The following is a 23616-nucleotide window of genomic DNA, read 5'->3' as shown; positions in this document are numbered from 1 at the left end:
TCATCTCTGTTATCATTTTCTTTGGTTATTTTTCTTGCAATTATCTTCATCAGTTGAGACTTTTGTTACATGTACACTTGTTTTTAGAGTTAAACAGACTGGAGAGTGATCGGATAATGAGTTAAAAATCCCACTTTCAAAATAAATGATATTCGAAATAGAATCATCAAATGTTAAAACATAATCGATTAGACTGGTTCCTCGATTATTAAAGAATGTAATACTTCCGATAGACTCGTCTTTGTGTCTACCAGTTATAATCCTCAGACCAGTAGTTTTATAAAGAGCTATGAGTTGTCAGCCAAACTGATTTGTAACTGTATTTGAGTTAGTACGTACAGTTAATTCAGAGTCAGGAACATAATTTACTACACTACATAGAGTATCAGCAGTGACATCACTAATTTTTTCATTGCTTATATAATCTTTTTGGTTACCCGTTCGGCTGTTGATATCACCGCATACAATAATTATACCAATATCTTTGTACTTACAAATCATGTCTTCAAGGCAGGCAAAAAGATCAATATCACACTTTTCGTAGAATATACTGTTGACAGGTGGAAAATAACAAGTGAAAATATATATGTCGCAGCTGTCTTATATTTGAGATAATTTTAACAGAACAATATTATCGTTTATGTTCTCAACCACTTTACAGAAACGTGCCAAAGGTGATTTTATAACAACAGCAATATCACCTCCTTCACAATGCATCCTCCGGAATATTTTGCTTTCATATCCTTCCAAATCAATTACATTATCGCTACCTATCCAGCATTCATATAAGCAGATCATGTCATACTAATTTACAATATTTACAAATTCACTACTTTCTAGTTTTTCAGAAATAGATCGACATATGTTCCAAGATAATATGGAAACATCCTCCACAGATTTCTAATATGGGTTATGAAGTCCAATGTTGTTATTCTGGGCTCCTTCCGCTGAACGGAAACCGGATGAGGGTTTGGGATCGGTATGTTCATGTACGGTTAAATCTGAATTCTCATTACCCCTAAAATTTGTAGGTGGACCGTGTACATCAGCCTCCACTACTAAGGTGTTTCTTGGAGTATGGCATGTCTGTGCGTCAACAAGTAGAACAGGGCGTGACACAAATTCGGTTGGAGAAAAAGCAATACGAGGTCGATTTGGAGGATCTCTACATGTACCATTATATGTAGCAGGAGTCGAGAGGTCAATAAAAGGGGGCGCCTGAAGGGCATCCCTGTACGAGATATCTCGGAATTTCTCGGGTAGCTTCCAACCCAAGCTCCTTGTCTAGATCCTCCACAGAATCATTGAACGGTTTGCCGTTCACGTACATTCTACCTCTTACTAGTTTTACAGAGCAGCCCTTGTTTCTGTAACGTTTCATCAACGGATAAAGTGTCTTACGACGCTCCTCTACCACTACAGGAAACTGCTCACTAATGCCTCTTTGCAGCACTGTCCGATACATTCTATTTGTTTCTGGTGCATGCGCAATCAGTACTTAATTCTATATAAGACATAGTGCCACGGATATTTTTTCGGGATGCAATGAATTATTTTCAATATTTTTATCTTGAAGTGAAATTAGAAGCTTTTAAATGATGGTGAAGGTGTAACGTAAGTAGCTTTTGTAAATGAAGAAAACTATTTATTAGTCTGCTTCTGATTTTATTGAGAAAATATACCATTTGTCAACGGTTGAGCATTTTTAAATGGAATTGAGCCGAATATCTTTATGATTGATGAATCTTACAAGTGAGCGTCGTTTTCTCTAAAGAGTAAGACGTTACGCTCCGAAGCACATGACATCACAATAAATACCTATAAGTAAGGGCAAATATGTATTGTAAGTTCTCTATTATATGCAAATATTATTTCAAAGATTTGGTTTCTTCTAGTTTATTTCAAACATAAAACATTTTGATTTTTTAATTCCACTATTGACTTTTGGGCTGCGTTCGATTTGACTAGGTGTTGTGATTCTAGCGTAAGATTTGCAAATCGAATGACCCTAATGCAACCCGAGTGTTGTGTGATTGGGTCACGAACACACTCGCCACTTTGTCGGGAGTGAACAGGTGTCGTGACGTCACACAGATGAGTGGCAAATTAAACCCGTAAATGAAGTGTTTAACAGATGAAAAATCATTAAGTTGATATAAAATATGTGTATCTAACACACAGAATATGAGAATTGTATAAAATAGAAACATGCTAACAGAACTCTTCATTAAATTAATGAATCAAAAGATAATGAATAGTTCACGACCTTACGTGCCTCGAACAATCCTCATCTTCACTATTCCATAGTGTTCGGTGTTTCTCCTATACTTATATTACTGTAACGTGAATTGTGAAAATATAGTTACCAGACCGGGAATCAAACCCGGGACCTCTCGCACACTAGCCGATTGTTCTACCGCTGAGCTACCTGGTCACCGATAATCGACCCAGTTCGATTCCGCCACATAATGATCGTCATATCAGTGGAGAATCCAGTGCATCCTCTCACCTATATCGACATGATCCCCGCGGATGACACAATAACATTATGAAGGCTTCATACACAAACGAACTGCCTTGTATATTCTATAATTAGGATTATTGCCTAAGCCTTAGCTAATGATGTCGTCGTTTTCCTGAAAATGTTACAATCCCTCTTGGGCAGGCGGGAATGACAGAACAAGATGTCTAGGTGACCTATTAGTTCTCATGGCTTTGACAAAACACAAGGATGCTCCAAACAAGTGCAGTTGATGCTTTTATAAGGTGACCGATCGATACATAACTTTTGATCACTATTTGAAGTTCGTTTGAACATTGTTCAATTCGATTTTGACGTAGTGTACATGTATGTATCTGTAAATGCAGAGTAATGCGGCTTGCGGTTTTGCCTGTTAATCAAGCGTTATTTGTAGAATGATGTAGTCATGCTATTTAGTAGTACATGCACTCAACCCTTGTTATGGTTATGGCCAAATGTCAGTTTTAGCAGAATATTGATTTTCGTTACATCGTTGTGGCTATTTATTTATTAAAACACCTCCACAAAAAATATGGATGTGTTTCCGTGGGTAGGACCGCAGTAGCCGAGTGGCCAAACCTATTGACAAACAATAAGATCGTACTTTTTTCATCTGCAAAACATTCCCGCGATTCAAAATGTATTGATATGATTTGAATGGCTGTGTTTGCATATTGAATACCACTCATGGGATAACCTACAATTGTCTTCTATATACCGTTACTATTGTCAATGTATATATACATTATATTTACCTTTGTAGCGACAATTAATAGCTCACAATATGTATAAAATATGAAACTTTGATTTGTACATTTATCTTCTTGTAGGAAAAAAGTTTAAAATTACTTTCAAAATAATGCTTTATAATTGTTCGAGCATTTAACAATGTTGTAATTCAAATACTTTTATAATTTTAAAACATAAGTTGTGAAATAGAGGATATTCCTTGTTTGTTGATGTATACAAGTTATATTTCATCGAGTGAGGTGGAAAATTTGATATTTTTCAGGAGTGAGAAGCACGAATGGAAAGTATCAAAGTTTCCACCTCACGAGATGAAATATTACTGGTATTCATCACAAAACAAGGAATATTCTATTTATTACACTTGTTTTATCGCTTCCCTTTACAGAAGACCATCACTACTAGTTCCACCAAAGGTCATTACGCCATTGTTATTTGTCCTTGCTATTATTACGTCGTATATTTGTGATCATACAGTCATATTTTTTACACAAAAAATAACGTCATTTTCACTGGAGTGAAGTATATCGCTTTTATGTTCGCCGTAAATCTTATATTTCACTGCGAAAAAGGGAATAAATAGAGGGTATTCCTTGTTTCTTAATGAATACCAGTTATATTTTATCAAGTGAGGTGAAATCTGTTTTATAATAAAACAGTATTGACAACATTAATTAGTATCATTTGACATTTTGACTTGTTTTCCTGCCCAAGGATGTACGAGGCAATTGACCTCTTGTTCTATTTTTATTGTTTAGTGTACGGTTACTATCAGTTTGTTTTCTCGCAAGTGGAATGTTTCTGCGATTGAGCTTGACCGATGATTTATTATCTGCACCTCTGTAAAGGCGGTGATAGCATGTTCTCTGATCACACGTCGTTAAATAGCAGACAAAAACAAGCCATTATTTTGTTTTGATTTTCAGGTCACCAAAACGCTGGAATGAAATTGGGTAAGAACAAATTATTCAAGTACTCTACAATTAAAAATTGTAAAAAAAATAAAATTGAATATTAAGGATTAAATACCCATGTTTATTAACCTTTAATAATATCAGGTTTTATGAGCAAATTTGGGTTTCCCTAGGGAGGGACCTAAATTGTATAATATCATGTTCCATGAGCTTTAGGCGAGTTGAATACCTGCATTCTCCCTAGAAGCTAACAGGTTGTCCCCCTCCTACAATGTAGGTCTCCCCATTAGAGCTGTATCCCCTCCCCACTCCTGACAGTGTGTCAGGTACACGTCACAGGGATAAGGTGTAGGGGCCAGCTTCAGAGATCAGAGAAGCTGAGAAGTCACTAGTTAACTCTATTGTTGTATGGTTATTCTACAAAAAGGTCAGTATATATTTTAGGAGTTTGGGTACTTAATCCTGTTGTAACTAGGTATAGATCTCATTTATGTTTATATACAATATACAAACAAATCTGACATTATATTGAGTCTCTGTCAATCATTTCCTGTATAAAGCTGACAACATAATTTAACCCTAAGGGAAAGTTGGACCCCCAACCTGGAAACAATGGTAACAGAATGTGTTATTACTCGCCACACATGTTTCTGACAAATCAATTTCAATATTGTGATAAATAAATATAAATTATACCTGCTTTGTATTATTACACATCATGCCCAGTGATTATTTTTAGCTTAGAAACACCTAGGACTACATTCTGTCGAGCATGTACACATGAGTGCACAGGAATTTCGGGACGATCCCAAGAGGTGGAGATGTCTCCATCAATCATATAGTCCGCTGACAATAAATACGAAAGTACGTGGTAGTCAATCGGAATGTCGTCGGAAGGGAGACAACCTGTAGATTAGTAGCCAACAATACATGGGGCATTATCTACCTCTTTTTGTCAGAGGACAGAATATTTTAATGAAAAGGAAATACCACTTACTAGTACCTATACTGATGTTCCGGGAATCATGGGATTCAATACGACTTTATGTATTTACTTGTGTTTTCATGGTCGACGTGTATATTACTTTGTTTGAATAAATTAACGTCCTATTAACAGCAAGGGTCTTTCAAGGACGGCATTCCATATATGCAATGTTTTCTCGGCAGGAATTATATTTTGAATAATTTTAACTAGAAATAAAGGCAATATTTTCATTGCTTTCTTCTTCGAAACGTCTTTCTTGACATCGTCTCAGAAAAAGGCTCTGAGTTCTGTTTCCTGGTCTTGACACAGCATAGCCTATAAAAGTAACAGTTTCTGCTCCTACTTAGAGTTCAGCACAAAGGGAGTTTGGAAGACTGGTTCGTCTGTTTTTAGTTTATGATCGGGTAGGGTGTACTTCCTGGTGTCTTCGGTGGCATGCTTCATTAATTTCAACTAAACAATATAGGAAGACACAGCTATCTCCCCAAACACACACATCGCACCTTACACACGCAGTACTCTACTTTTGCTATTCTGCAAACACTTCTGTCGTCTCGCGAATTATTTTCAGAAATGAAAGTTATAAACCAAACCAACAAAATCTTATTTCATATTTCCTGGTTTGGTTCGGTGTATGATGAACTTTTATAAGCTACATCAATCCACATAATGAGTGTATTATGGTCCAAAGTAGCTTTGTGTGAAGATATACAAACTGTAACTTTTAAACTGTTAACCTGTTTTTCTAATACATAGGAAAATTTTGCAAATGTTATTTTTAAAGAGTTGTTAATATATGATTACTCATTAATTACTTGAGATTGCCCAAAACTAAAGGTAGTGGTGTGTGGGGACATTTGTTTGTAAGGAGGCTGACCCCAGGGCCCAAACCCTGGCAGTTTCTATTATAGAATAGTCTGGCAAATAATTTTTTTCACCTAAAAATAGAAAAAAGTAGTGTAACTGTCACATAATGTTATACAATTAAATCTGCAAGAACAGTCATGTTTGTTTAATACGGTTCTATTATCATTATTCAACATATATCAACAAGCGTTACACTTATGCTTCTAATAATCTTGTTAATAAGATATTTCATACAAAGTTTACGTATAAGTAATTTAAAAATAGGGCATATAAATACACAATTATTTAAATCTCACCTTTGTTAATTAAATTCGTGGTATTCCAAACGCTATGAACCTGATTTTAGTAACATCATTGTTCTTTGCTAACAAGTAAACTTGAATTTTGCCATTACATTGAGCTGGTTGCCTGCACTTTCATCAGCCAAGAAGGCAAACTCCTTGCCATGCAGATCCTCCAATATTTGATTTTAGAGATGATACAGTTTACTATGTAAGTGATACTGTTTGATGAAAAATATTTGAACGGCTTTGTCTACGAATCAGATTGACTCAACTACAGTAACTGTTGTAGATCTGGTATGTTGTTGGTGTCTTCGGCAGCATACATCAGTGATACAGCACAATAACATAATTTTAAAGAGCCTTAATATATAATGATATCCAATATCATTTAGAAAATCTTAATTTAATCTGCCTAAAACTTAAACGATAATACTTCTTAGAAACAGATATAAAACAATACTAAATAGTCGTTAAATATCAGGGACGGGTTAGGCTTATTGTATATTGCCAAAATCTCCTTAACTCTGAGTCACAAGTTCGAATTCCATGTTTACCAGGTCATGACAGCTGACCTGCGTTTTTATTACGGATCCCAAACAAGCCAAACTAAATGTCAAGTTTGAGATACTTTAAAACATTTAGAAATCAAACGACTGCCTATTATGATAGGGAAAACATAGTTTTCGTTGTCATTAAAATGGCAGAACGTGATATTCTTAAACCTAAGAAGGGAAGTAACTCTGACGTACTTAGTCATAAATCTGTTCACAGACTGACACTCTACCTCTCGTCACCCCTTTTTTCTTATTGGTCATAATTTCCTTTTAATGGACCGTCTTAGATAATACACACTGAGACACACCTGAGTTTTAATATCATGAAGTTTTGATATATTTTTTTTTTGCTTAGAATCATCAGCATGTCATCACTTCCATTAGTATTTCATAGGACAATATTGACAAGGAGAAACTGTATATATATATATGATATACAACCTATTTCTAGTCAGTTTGATGGTCGTTTTTGTAGTGATTTGTTGTTTTGAAAGATCGCTGTAATATAAAATTGTATCATTTCAATGTACACCACTACCGGTCGTAGATGTGTGGCACCATGTCGGCGATGTACGGAATTACTCATAACCACATTTATGTAAGATTGCAACAATCGATTTAAATAATTCTGGATTCATTTTCAAAAGACATTAAAAGGAATATGCTTATCTTATAAAACCACAGTTATTTCCGTTGAAATGTACATCAATGCCTAGATACCAGATATTGCATTACTATGTAGGCGCTAACGTTAGTGTGTGTAATTAGTTATATCGTTACATGTCTATCGTTCTGGACTAATTGTGCTAAAGTCAACAACAACACACATTTCGTGAGCTTAAATGCCATCAATACGTGTCCTTGACATTTCATTCTTATTATTGGATATGGTTGTTTTGAAATTTGAAACTTAGGTGTAAGTCCGCTGAAGGTAATTTCGTTATGTTGTGTTATGACATAGAAAAACAGTCACTCTGATCATGATTTGGTCTGCCAAGTTGTCTTATCATTAGTTTAACGGTAATTGAAAACTTTGAAGCGATTAGTTGTACTTCGAATATTTTAAAATAATGGAGATTAGTCTTAACCTTGACCTTGTTGACACTAATTTAAAGCATAACTGTCGAAGAGGAAACTTTTACACCATTTGCATAAATACCTCTCTTATGGCAGAGTTAAAGCAAAAATTGTGAAAATCAGCAAATCTAATCGTCAATAATGAAAATTTATCGGTGTCTTATTAGCTCAAATAAAAGACACTTCTCTTTACTAAACAAATACAATGTATATCTGTTCAATATGTATTTTGTACTAAACAAATATCCTAATGTGAGAAAAAGTACAATGATTGAAATAAGGAAACGCTTTGTTGCTATGCTTCCGCTATAATACACAATTAAATAAGAAAAATGATTTTCTGTGTTAATGACACCAAATTTTGAGTACTATTTAAGTGATATGTATGAGATTACACTTTCAACAGAACCAGATCATCGTATGCGGATGTCACTGGAAGACAGGAGGATGCAGTAATAGTTTTGTTTCTCTCCTTTTTTTCTTTATTTCTCTCCTCTTATTTTTTTAGGGGGTGGGGGCGTTTGGTTTTTTTTTTTTAATTATATGTCAATGTTAATCAATAGAAGGTTATGCATATAGAGTTAACAAAATCACGCATAGCTCGTTTCTGCCAGATTCTATATCGAGGCCAGATATGTACAAATGTATATATTACACATATATCAGGTAATAAATGTGAATATTTAGTCCATGACTTGTCATTCAGTTCATGACTTGTCACCCCAACACAGCAACAGACCATCAAATACATGTAACTTACTCCTCAGTATTGTAAATAGTTGTTAATGTTGTTGATGATACGATTCTTACTTCTTATGCCTGACTGTTTCATTTCCGGATTATGATATCTACTTGTCAGCGAAAGATTAAATCTCTATTGTCATTTAATAACATAATAAATCCGATTTCCGAATTGCCTGATGAAAACATACAATATTATCTCGCTTACTGACCGACCTCCAGACGATATGTAGTCACGCCTCGTGCTCGCACACGCACGTGTAACCATTCAATGTCGGAGCAAATGTCGTAGCATACAGACAACGTTATGCAACGTCACGTGCGGTACCCGTGCTGTTTGATTGACAGCTATTGATCCGTTTATTTGTCAATCGAAATGAAATTTTGATTCACGAGGCTTCGTCAATAAGATCATCGTTTTTGACTAATAAAGCTACGTGTACAAATTGATACCACAGCGAACAATTCGGTATGCAAGATGATGATAGGTCAGCGCTGATAGTTACTTACTAGTATGTTAATGTAAAAATGTAGCAAGCTAAATCAATTTAAATTGAAGGTAATCAGACAGTGTAAGATTGTGACTTATTAACGAGTCATTTTGATACAAATGTAATGACCCACCAATATTTGTTTATATGTTTATATACGGAAACAAATATTGGGTCGTAATAAAGAAATATGAACTAGGATCGACTTATTTTTTCTGCATTTGACAGCACAGCAAACTAATTAACTAAAACTTCCTAGACCACAGAAAATAATCATTGAAAACGCAAGATTCCGGATCGATGTAATTTGTATAAGTAAGTGGTATAATTGAACACAACATTAGTACCCTGATACGGGGAAAATCGAGTCCGAAAAAAAAATCTGGTAAAAGGTAAAATTTCTGCTATGACTAGTTTTGCCGGCAAAGGCCAAGAACAAAGTGTTACCGGAATATACTGTTGTGACTTCGGGAAATTTTTTTATTAATAATGTTATCATGTATACGAATATATGAGTCCTACGTCCAATATAAAGATTCTCCCAAAATAAAACGAATATCGCTAGTATTAAGTAATACGTGATTTTTGTCTAGGATAATGTTACACTGTATCTCTAAAAGAGCTGGTCATAAAATTAATTTGTTATTCATTGGTGACAAATTATTGGTTATTGTATCACTATGGTACGTATAGGGAGACCGTTCTATAAATGACCTTAATAGTGAATGAATAAGACATCAAGCAAAAAATGCCGCTCCATTGTGAACTACAGTGTCACATACTGTTATGATATTGGGGTCTAACCAAATCATCCTAGGTGTAATTGGACGTTTAGTCAAACAACTCACGATCTGGAACCAGCGGGAAAGTATTAGACAGAAGCAGCGGTACCATGTACATTTAGCAAGGTTAGATATACAATGACACATGCCTCAAGACCACCTCTATATACAGACCATCTGCGTAATAAAACCACTTTCCGATGGTCCAAAATGACGTATTTCAACACTGTGTACGAATACCATTTCCCTGTATTCCTTGTGTACACTTTATAGAGAGCATTGACTTTAACTGCGCAGAAAGACTAAAAAGACTGGGAATGAAAGTCTGATGACGGGCTCTTTGGAGCAGGTGTATACTCAGAGTATTAAAGTTGAAATGAAATACTCAGAAATGAAACACTATCTATTGCCGAAAATTTCTTTAAAACCCATTTTAATTACAGAAAATATTAGAAGAAAAGAAAAATATGAACTAGAATTGGTATAAATATATCATTTTTATATATTCAATGTATTATATAGCAGCTAAGTAATAGGAGACAGCAGTTTAATATGGCAAAGTGTTTTAACGCAAATAAGTTTTTATGTTTTTATTTTGTTATAATAGCTTTGGTATAAATTGATGGTTAAAATGTGTTTAATAAGGACTATTTCTATTATCCATTAATATAAATTTTCCATGAAGTATAATATGTGCCAGACCAAGCAATGATACGCCATCATATATTGCTTGCAACGTAAGACCGTAATATGACGCAACACGCCGTAGCGCGTCGGGCTTTCAACCGCTACAAGCCGTGATGTGCCTAAAACAGAAAGCATCGAAACGGTGACCATCCACCTTGGCTTGCCGTGAAAATCGCGACAAACCTCGACAACACGGGACAAAACGTGCAGCCAGTCTACATAAAACGTGATAAAACGTGGAAAAAACGCAACAAAACGTTACAAAACTTAGAAGCATCGTGAGCTACTGGGAAACGTGCTTGCTGCCCGTTCCACCACGGACCGTCTGCAAGTTCTGTTACGGCTTCGTACGTACTGTTACGTTTTGTTGCGTCATTCCCGTTTTATTACGTCATGTTACGTTTACCATCTGTACCGTGACTGCCGTGGCAAATTTTTTAACAGTTTAAAAATCTGACACGGCATCCACATTAATAACGGCCGCTCACGTTTTGCTATCACGTCCTCCTGCGTTGTTTCACGTTGTGCCGCGGTGATCACGTGTTGTCCACGGTGGCCTGAAACGGGACTGCCGGGAATATTGTGTAAACCTAGCATAAGTAAAATCGCCAAATAATACGTATGCATGACTTTGGAGGCAGCGTTTGACATTTCACTGATAAAGCTTGTAAAAACGACTGTTCTGTCCTTCAAAAACGAAACCTTTTGATATGTTCTTACCCAAATCGTTATCATAGATAAGCATTAACATAAAACTGTTTTAAGTTGACGGGAAAAATGACTGTCATCTGGACACGGCATATCAAACATGATGCGCATTTCAAACTGTTATCATTTACTGAAAGCTCAATGCAAGACTATCATCAATGATAATACTTATTATCATACAACATATATATTATCAATTACAGACACAGTATATGCAGAACTGGTCGGAGGTTAGATATGCATCTTAAAATCATTGATTTATTGAATTGAGTAGCTAATAGCAATGATAATATTTTGTTCTCAATTATCGAGAATTACATTACAATAAGCATTAGTAAATACAAATGTGCTTAATAGTTGATTAAGCAGGATGGACATTAGTTCAAAATCAGTATTAGATTTATCTTTAATGAATTTTGCTAGTAAAATCAATTCATTTTTATTATAAAAGAGCAACGTATTAAATTTTAAAATGCTAGACAATTAGAGTCTAGTATGAACTTCGTTTTGTTGTCAGTAATCTGATGTTTTTCATCATTACACCTGTAATAAAACTCCATTTTCCCAAATTACATCAGTTATATATTTACTTTTATCTCGTAATCCGCATGATATCCAGTGAATCCGTATGATATTCTTTTTTCTGTATATTTCTGTAGTGTAATATAGCCTGAAGACTTTTCCATTGGCTGTATATGTATACAATGAAGCAGCAACATACCGCGCGGTCTTCGCTGGATATTTATTACATATTTTGCGCTTAGAGTCTTCGACATGAAGGTTGTTGACGGTATACGATTAAAGGTATATTAAAGTGTTCTTTTCATATCATATCTAAGAAACCTGCCAAAGCTTGTAAAATTAAACTGGCGTTTCTCGGCCATATAGCATTGTTGAACCACGAGCCTCCCTGATAGTGGAGACCGCTCAGTTTCAGGATAATAATGAGGTGGTACAAGGGAGGCATTAGGAAAAACAAATTTAGTTAGGAACCATTTCAATACTATTTAAAGGGACAATTCAGTCTACGAGGACATTAAAATTTGTACATATATCGGAAAAAACAGTTCTTTTGGGAATTAGATCAGTCGGTTTTACTGTGATATGCCTAAAAAAGCCCATGGTTGTGACATGTGTGTAGATGTTCAAACTCGCTCGCTGTCCGCCATTACACATTGTGGTCGAACTTCTTGTATGCCGAACCCTGTCCCTTGCTCGTAGAGTAATGCAATTTGTGTCTAGAGCTGCTCAAATCGCTCTGATAGTAGTGTGTTTACCTTATTAGGTGAATTGTCTTGCCTAAAAATCATTTTATCACCTTCTCAGTGGTTATATAGTTTATTTGTTTAACGTGCGTGACTTTGGCTCGGGTATGGGTACAGCATCCATATTGTACCTGCTTAATTGTATTTCAACGATTTGATATTTCAACGATATTAATTAAAATACTGAATAATGACGTGGAATTTGTCAATATTGTATGTTATATGTTTCATAAGAAATGTAGAACAATATTTATGCCATATTTTGCTTCTTGGTTATGTAAAAGAATTAGCCTGAGTGAATTGTCCCTTTAATACCATCTGATCAATACTATTAAATGTATTTATTCACGTATTCATACAGAATGTGAACTTGCATTTGTAAATAGAGTCTGGTTCCTAGTTCCGTAACTTGAGCTTTCCTTGTAAATATGACATGTGTCATAATGGGCATGTCTTGCTCTTCCTGATTATCTATTTGTAATCATAGAATACAATAAAATCAATTTAAGATCCTTTTTATCTGTGGCCTAGACATGTGAAACTTCACTCTAGATGTGCAAGTAACATCCTGCGTAACGTGAATCACATCATTGTGACTACATGTATTGACGAATGACACATAGAGATGGGCCTTTAAGTCCGAACATCTGTTACTATGCGGTGAGCCTCTTTGTAGTCTAATATGATCTCATATCAAAGTATTAGATCCCAAGTATGTTATTTAGATTACAAATTCTCTAAAGGTGAATAATGAAAACTAATCTTAAGTCAACTAGGAAGCGATGACTATAATGTAAAATAACAATAATTATTGTTAGGCTACGTCTTTAAAATGTCGTTCAGTATGTTAACACTATAAAATGGCATGAGGTCAACTATTACCAAAACAAACCACGAATATACCGCAGCCTCCCAAGACAGACTTGCACAAATGTGACACTCCACACACAGGGAAGGCCGTACTTCAAACCCAATAAACCCAACTTTTAGATCTATCTGCCTTTATCAATAGTTTTATTTATTTCATTTTCATTAAATATGACCTCCCAGGTACAATCATGCTTTGATTTACAAATAAATGTATCAAAACAAATGCTTTTTGTTGTTGTATGAAATGAAGACAAATATAAAACTCTAATTATAGCATAGCGATGATGATTTTCAATAAGGCTATTCATAAGGCTCACCACACTGACAGAATATCACGCTGTAACATAATTTCCGTGACAGATCTCTATGTGTGACGATTTACGTCAATCCGTCACTGGAGCACGACTTCAGAGTATCAACTTCCTATCACCAACATGCTTTGCGGTTTCATTCCGGAATAACTTGTTGAAAATGTTATGCACGAAAGACATAACTACAAATCACAACTGATAAGCAAGTCTATGTTTAAGTTTAAGGAAACACAGAAACTCCTTAGCAAAATCTTTATATTTTGTCACGTACTTTGCCCGCAAAGTAAGCTAGCGATGGCAAAACCAATGGAAATAGTTAATAATCAGCTGTCCATGACTATTTTTGGAGTTAATTCATTAAGACTATATACGCACGCAACAAGAGTTCCAGTGGGCCTATATATCGCGCAGTGGGATATTACACATTTTAAAGAGCATGGCGACTTTAAAAGAATTTGTTTCATTTTCCCTATTGAGCTCGCCCTAGGGAAGTCAGAGTCACCATTTATGCAAAATCTAAACCCTTCCACCAAGGATATTTCTGACCGCTGGTGTAAATCCAGCAAATACTTTATAAGTAGTAGCTACGCCATGTCATCATTTATATTTATCAAACGAGGACTGGACTGACAACATTTTAATTTTATGCACGGGCCTGGCGATGTGAGGGGATGTTATGAAAATAAATCCAAACAACGTCTTTCTTCAACTTCTTATGTATTCTGCCTGAAAACGGAAGTTAATAACTAAACATAAAAACAAGATACGGAAACGGTTACAATTAATCACAAAACAGCAAATTCCGGATATTTTATTGATGGTATAAATAATTATATATACCATGTATAAAGTATTCAGTTCGTTTTCGGAACAACTTTCTGGCAAAGACTAGATAATGGCAGATATCTAAATCAACTCGCCAGCCCGATATCTAAAGGTCACGGGGTCACTGTAAAATGTTTCATAACGTTGTTTGGTTATTGTTATAATGACACTTGGGACGTTTTATATTTCTTTTTTTCCGACACCACAATAGAGATACTTACTTACAGTAAAGGAATAAATCATTTCAACATTCTATTTTAGTAACTTGTGCCTTTATATGTTTTATAAATAACATTTCTTTGATATTAGATATTGTTCTGTCGCTACAAATTAAACCTTTCCTGGGTTAAGTTATTTTGATTAATTCTTGTCCACTTATTTAATGTAGTAACAAGGCCATAGTAGAGAGTTTACAATCATACATATTTAAAAGTCCATACGACAGGTTCGTACGTTCTGGTACTAACCTTTATGTTTTCACTGTGAACTAGAATAACAAACGTGTGGCACAGAATTCATAATTGTACATTCAATTATCACGACAATCGTGTTGGTTTTTGTCGAGATGTTGTTCATGATAAGATAGTGAGAAATGTTGATTTACTATGATTTACACGGGCTTAGCTCTGAACATGTTTATGAAATGGGTAGTGATGTGAGAATAGCGTTGTAGTTATCGTTAATTAGGGTTGTAGAATACATGTTGCTGGTTACAGTTGTTAGGAATACACAAGCAATTTAAGAGTGCATGTGGTCTACTGTAAGTTATGGCTATTGGACATAGTTGTTAGACAAAAATAGCTGTTGTTACCACCAAGGGTAGATTTGAGTTCCCTGTCGAATGATGTTCTCCGTTAATAAACAAGTTTATATAAGATATATACATGTATTAGCTTATCTACATTTGAAAAAGAACATAGCTATCGATACATTGATTAATTAATTTATGCAGTTTAAACATTATCATATTCATCTTTCTACACACCTACATATAAAACATGGACTATTTGGGATTGAAAAAGTTCAGACTACGAAAAATAATTCATCCTTATGGTCTGTAATGATAATGAAACTCAAAAGAAGTAAACACGTAAATCCGCATTTTATTATGAAGATAAATATTTACTCCATAAAGTTATAGAATCATCGTCACACAATAATAAAATATATAGAGACAAAACATATTATACATTTCACGTTACCCTTCAAAATGTAATAATATTCATACCCTTACATACAAGTGGACAAATGATGGTTACATATATGAACATATCACATTATAAGCTATATCGCAAGTTGAGAATATGACCACGACACTACAGTTCTTCATTTCTCTGAAGGAAAAAATGGATCTGTTTGAAATTTTAGTTGTATGTGACTTTGGTACCTAGTTGTGTTATGTGATTTACCGAATACATACAAGGGAGGCCGTCCTTAACGTTATACACAAGTTCTGTAATTTCCATGCTGACCATTGCCTTTATATGCTATTCACCGCTAAAACGTTTGAGAATTACACTACTTACAATGGATATATAGATAAATAAAAGCTCAAAATTAATTATGCTGTACTGATAATAGTCATTATATTTACGTATACAGTGCAGCGAAATGGATTTATCTGGTCAGGCCTGGTGGTCTACATATTTATTTTCCATTCCATATTATTAATTGTAAATTTGCAGATATGTTCGCCCATTTATGGCACATGACCCCGACTGTTAATAAGAAGTAGATACCAATCAACGAACAAGCCGAATACGTTCCTTCTATGATAATTGTTAACAATAATGCACAATTCCCAGCGTTATTAAATGAAAATGTAAAGCGAAAAGTAATAGAAAAGTCATTTCCATTTGAAAGATAAAGATGACTCAATGGTTGGCGCCAGGGTCCCTATTCGATGTATTGTTTTTCATTGCGTGGAACACAGACGAGACAGTATACTCCATTCAGTGTACAGTTGATACCCATTCATCCAGCAATGACTGAGTGAGGAGATATGTGGGTTGATGTTGCACTGATTAAATATGGAGGTCGCATATGTAACTACAGTATCGCGCCAGACCTCTGTGACAATCCTCACAGGCTTCCGTTTTTGAATGTTCACATTAATAGTGCTGAAACACTTTGGCAATTCGTATCAAATGGACAGGGTCGCGATAAGCATTTATTTCATTATGTTTTAATGTTTGCAAACTTCATGAATCCATGTAGCGGATCCTCACAAAACTTTGCGAATGAAATTTATCTCATAACCCGCGGAAATTGAAAAGAAGTGCCTATAATACTTTTTAATACAACTTGATACAATAAAAAACGTACGATTCCATTGATTTTCCAATGGATTTATTTTTCAAAATTGAAATCATTTATGCCAATCAGCAAATGAGTTTTAGCATGAAAACAAAGAACAATTTATCATACCCAACATAAATTGTGTCGTAGGTGCACAAGATACCTGTACATTTATACTATAAACTATAACCACAGATTATCTGTACAGTTATATAAACCACATGACTTATATCAGTTATACTATAAACCACATGACTTATATCATGTACAGTTATACTTAACCACATGACTTATATCATGTACAGTTATACTATAACCACATGACTTATATCATGTACAGTTTATACTATATAACCACATGACTTATATCATGTACATTATATATAACCACATGACTTATATCATGTACATATACTATAAACTATAACCACATGACTTATCATGTACAGTTATACTATAAACCACATGACTTATATCATGTACAGTTACTATACTAACCACATGACTTATATCATGTACAGTTTACTATAAACTATAACCACATGACTTATATCATGTACAGTTATACTATAATAAACTATAACCACATGACTTATATCATGTACAGTTATACTATATAACCACATGACTTATATCATGTACAGTTATACTATAAACTATAACCACATGACTAATATGTACATTATTACAGTTATACTAAACAACCATGACTTATACATGTACACTATAACCACATGACTTATATCATGTACAGTTATACTAAATAAACTATCCACATGACTTATATCATGTACATTATACTATAAACTATAACCACGTGACTTATATCATATTACAGTTATACTATAAACTATAACCACGTGACTTATATCATGTACAGTTTATACTATAAACTATAACCACATGACTTATATCATGTACAGTTATACTATAAACTATAACCATGACTTATATCATGTACAGTTATACTATAAACTATAACCACATGACTTATATCATGTACAGTTATACTATAAACTATAACCACATGACTTATATCATGTACAGTTATACTATAAACTATAACCACATGACTTATATCATGTACAGTTATACTATAAACTATAACCACGTGACTTATATCATGTACAGTTATACTATAAACTATAACCACATACTTGATATATCCCATGTTACAGTTATACATAAACTATACACTGACTTATATCATGTACAGTTATACTATAAACTATAACCACATGACTTATATCATGTACAGTTATACTATAAACTATAACCACATGACTTATATCATGTACAGTTATACTATAACTATACCACATGACTTATATCATGTACAGTTATACTATAACCACATGACTTATATCATGTACATTATACTATACTAACCACTGACTTCAGTACATGTACAGTTATACTATATAACTATAACCACATGACTTATATCATGTACAGTTATACTATAAATAACCACATGACTTATATCATGTACAGTTATACTATAACCACATACTTATATCATGTACAGTAACTATAACTAACCACATGACTTATATCATGTACAGTTATACTATATAACCACATGACTTATATCATGTACAGTTATACTATAACCACATGACTTATATCATGTACAGTTATACTATAACCACATGACTTATATCATGTACAGTTATACTATAACCCACATGACTTATATCATGTACAGTTATACTATAAATATAACCACATGACTTATACATTACAGTTATATAACATGTATATCAGTATACTATAAACTATATAACCACGTGACTTATATCATGTACAGTTATACTATAAACTATAACCACGTGACTAATATCATGTACAGTTATACTATAAACTATAACCACATGACTTATATCATGTACAGTTATACTATAAACTATAACCACATGACTTATATCATGTACAGTTATACTATAACCACATGACTTATATCATGTACAGTTATACTATAAACTATAACCACGTGACTTATATCATGTACAGTTATACTATAAACTATAACCACATGACTTATATCATGTATAGTTATACTATAACCACATGACTTATATCATGTACAGTTATACTATAAACTATAACCACATGACTTATATCATGTACAGTTATTATACTATAACCACATGACTTATATCATGTACAGTTATACTATAAACTATAACCACATGACTTATATCATGTATAGTTATACTATAACCACATGACTTATATCATGTACAGTTATACTATAAACTATAACCACATGACTTATATCATGTACAGTTATACTATAACCACATGACTTATATCATGTACAATTACTATATGCTTATATCATGTACAGTTATACTAAACACCACTGACTTATATCATGTACAGTTATACTATAAACTATAACCACATGACTTATATCATGTACAGTTATACTATAACCACATGACTTATATCATGTACAATTATACTATATACCACATGACTTATATCATGTACAGTTATACTATAAACTATAACCACATGACTTATATCATGTACAGTTATACTATAAACTATAACCACATGACTTATATCATGTACAGTTATACTATAAACTATAACCACGTGACTTATATCATGTACAGTTATACTATAAACTATAACCACGTGACTTATATCATGTACAGTTATACTATAAACTATAACCACGTGACTTATATCATGTACAGTTATACTATAAACTATAACCACATGACTTATATCATGTACAGTTATACTATAAACTATAACCACGTGACTTATATCATGTACATTTATACTATAAACTATAACCACATGACTTATATCATGTACAGTTATACTATAACCACATGGCTTATATCATGTACAATTATACTATAACCACATGACTTATATCATGTACAGTTATACTATAAACTATAACCACATGACTTATATCATGTACAGTTATACTATAAACTATAACCACGTGACTTATATCATGTACAGTTATACTATAAGCTATAACCACATGACTTATATCATGTACAGTTATACTATAACCACATGGCTTATATCATGTACAGTTATACTATAACCACATGACTTATATCATGTACAGTTATACTATAAACTATAACCACATGACTTATATCATGTACAGTTATACTATAACCACATGACTTATATCCTGTACAGTTATACTATAACCACATGACTTATATCCTGTACAGTTATACTATAACCACATGACTTATATCATGTACAGTTATACTATAACCACATGACTTATAACCTGTACAGTTATACTATAACCACATGACTTATATCATGTACAGTTATACTATAACCACATGACTTATATCATGTACAGTTATATTATCACCACATGACTTATATCATGTACAGTTATACTATAACTATAACCACATGACTTATATCATGTACAGTTATATTATCACCACATGACTTATATCATGTACAGTTATACTATAACCACATGACTTATATCATGTACAGTTATTCTATAACCACATGACTGAAATCATGTACAGTTATACTATAACCACATGACTTATATCCTGTACAGTTATACTGTAACCACATGACTAATATCATGTACAGTTATGTACAGTTATAATAAAACCACATGACGTTTATACTATAAATTATAACCCTATGACTTATTGTATAGTTTAGCATCGTTAAAATCTCTTCTTGGGTTTAAACAAACTTTTACATGGTTACTCTGATATTCGGACGTTTAAACAAATATACATTGTATTCCTATTGTTTCAGTTCTAAATTATTTCGACATGTTTCATTTTTCACACAATATGAGACCGCTGTCGTCCACGAAACACGTATGAACTACATCGTATACGAACGATGTAATCCTTTTATGAAGTAAGCTGCTAACATAGGACTTACAGATGGCTGCTTAATTGATTAATTACCTATTAACAACAAGGATAATTTAAGGACGATATCCCGTGTATGTGGTGTGTCTCGGGAGAGGTTTTATGAGGCCGAAGACACCACGCAACACACTCTACCTGGTCTCATTATACTGACAACGGGCGAACCAGTCGTCCCACTCTCTTTGTGGCGAGCGCTTAGCAGGAGCAGAAGTTACCACTTTGATAAATTATGGCGTGTCTGGCCTAAGGGATAGAATCCAGAACCTTCCTAGAAGCGGACAGAAAATTTAATGATGAATTTAAGATAAAAATTGTTTTCTATGTTTTGGTCGTAATGTAATGAATATACATTTGCATAAGTTGGTACAATAAAACTCGGTTATAACGAACCTTTAGGACCGACTAAATCACTTCGTTATAAACATAATTTGTTATACACACGTTACATGTCATAAGAATCTCAACAGGGAATAAAAATTACTACGTTATAACCACGAATTCGCTGTAAGCATGTTCGTTATAAGCTTATTTTACTGTATTTATAATGCTTACCATACTTAATTTTATACAGTTTATTTAAAAACAAGTTCGACAAATTGTATTGTACAAAATCAGCCATATTGTTTCTATGTGAAAACTGAGATATCAATTTGGACGTTTTATACAACCCTGTGCTTGGTAATCCCTACGTCGGTTTTGTAGGTGTCTAGTTACCTATTTACCGCCTACACGCCTCCGCGTATTACTAGGTGTCTAGTGTGTATATCTGACTTGTCTGATCTTTCTACAACTCTTGTCATAGATACTTGGGGATAGTTGCTATAGAAACACATACCCTGATATGTATAATCAATAAGACGACTGTCATGTTACAGTAATCAGTCCCCTAACATTTAAACAACTATTAGGTGTACAGTTTAAAAGCTACGTCGCTGCATTTTTCTGTGCGTTTGCTTTCTCATGGCGGCATGCATTTCAGTATTCAGTTTCATATATCATTGGCAACTAGGTCTGGTTTGTGGTTTTACCTTTATTTTTGTCGCTTACATTACCAGAAATTGCTGAACAATCTTGACAGATTACATTACTGCGTTGGGCAAAAATCATATCTGTCAAGAATATAAGAAAATTTATAAACAATATCCCCATCCTATAAAACCGGGCATCAGTCTTCGTTATCAAATGACTATGCTCAATAACAATATCTGACTAGCCCAAAGAATTGGACAAAACACACCCTAAACACTTAAATCGTTACCTTCAGAAACACTCATATAATTGTTTCCTAGCTGTTAAATACCAATCTAAGTCATCCCTTTTTTAAATTATTTTTGCATAAAATATATATTTTATGTGTTTATATTTACACTTATCAGTTGGTTTTATTATTCAGTTGACTAATTTCATATTTGAAAGTGGTAATTTTTGCTTAAAATATCATAATGTTTTTATTCGATATGATAGCAATAAGAAACTAATGTACCAAACTTGGCTGATCAGTCGAGTGCGTACTGTTGCTGCAAAGCAAATTTATCCCATAACTATGCGTATTTCACAATGGAAAATCAATGTGATAAATTCCATAGCAGTTGGTTATCATTTATGTTTACACACTCTAGTGTGTAAACACCTACGGCGCCACTGATTGGTTAATTCCAAGATCTCTTGATTCCGATTGGCTCTTAACTTCGGGCTACTTTTCATAGCGCATTTTCTTTTAAATAGCATTGTATTCACTGTTTAACAGGTAGTTGCTTATTCAAAGTATCAATCAATAGAATATTGGCTCTCTATTTAGGCACTATATTTTATGGCGGAAAGATATTACTACACAATGTATGGTGGTAAGTTTCCCTGAATGAAGACGAGAAAATGGTCACCACGGTATAAATATAGGAGCTAACGTTATGGGATAAATAAGTTTCCCAAAGCGTGACTGTTGTTGATTTTTTAGTTAATTTTCAATTTTTTTAAAGACACTCGCTAAAGCTCGTGTCTTTTCAAAATTTGAAAATTAACTAACTCAAGTTTGATAAATATGATAAACAACAGTCACTAGTTGGGGAACCTCTATACAACTCATTAGCCGATTAGTTTACATAACGATCCTGATTATTGTTTTCCAAGCTTAACTTTTCATTCACGTCTATTTGTTATCGTCTGTTGTCGATATTAGTCTTGGTTATAACGCGAAAGACACTAGTTGTTGATAGATTTGTTAAAAATAAAAAATGAATGTCTCGCATGAGCTGGTGTTTTATATTTTACTAATTTACCATGTAATGTAACCATGCAGGTAGGATGTGTGACAACATGCGTCAGTGAGATAGCACTATAAATCGGACAACAGTCTGTGTATAACGTGACAACATAACATAAATATACCACAGCCTCTCAAAACACACAGGCATCTAGACGCATACCAAATTGCATACAAGGGAGGCCGTTTTTGGGTGATCTTAGCTGTTTATAGAACGTAAAGTCCCATATACCAAATGCCCAAAAGGCTGTGCGAACAAATGTTTATGATGTTAACGACATATTTATCAATACAATCAGTATAATAGTATATCGATATTGAAACATAGACCTCAAACATCAATAAAGCACTATACCACTAACGCATCTGTATTGGTATATGACGTTTGGGAAAGTACATGTTATCAAAACAGCTACTTCTATCGGATGGTGGGCGTGAAATGTTACTTAATACCAAATATTCGACATTGTCTTTTTACATTTTCAACGTCCTTATGTGTTTTATAACTAGCCAATTATCCTTTAAAACAT

Source organism: Argopecten irradians, chromosome 14 (genome assembly GCF_041381155.1).
Source record: "Argopecten irradians isolate NY chromosome 14, Ai_NY, whole genome shotgun sequence".
Lineage (NCBI taxonomy): Eukaryota > Metazoa > Mollusca > Bivalvia > Pectinida > Pectinidae > Argopecten > Argopecten irradians.
Note: the sequence above shows the minus strand (reverse complement) of the source record.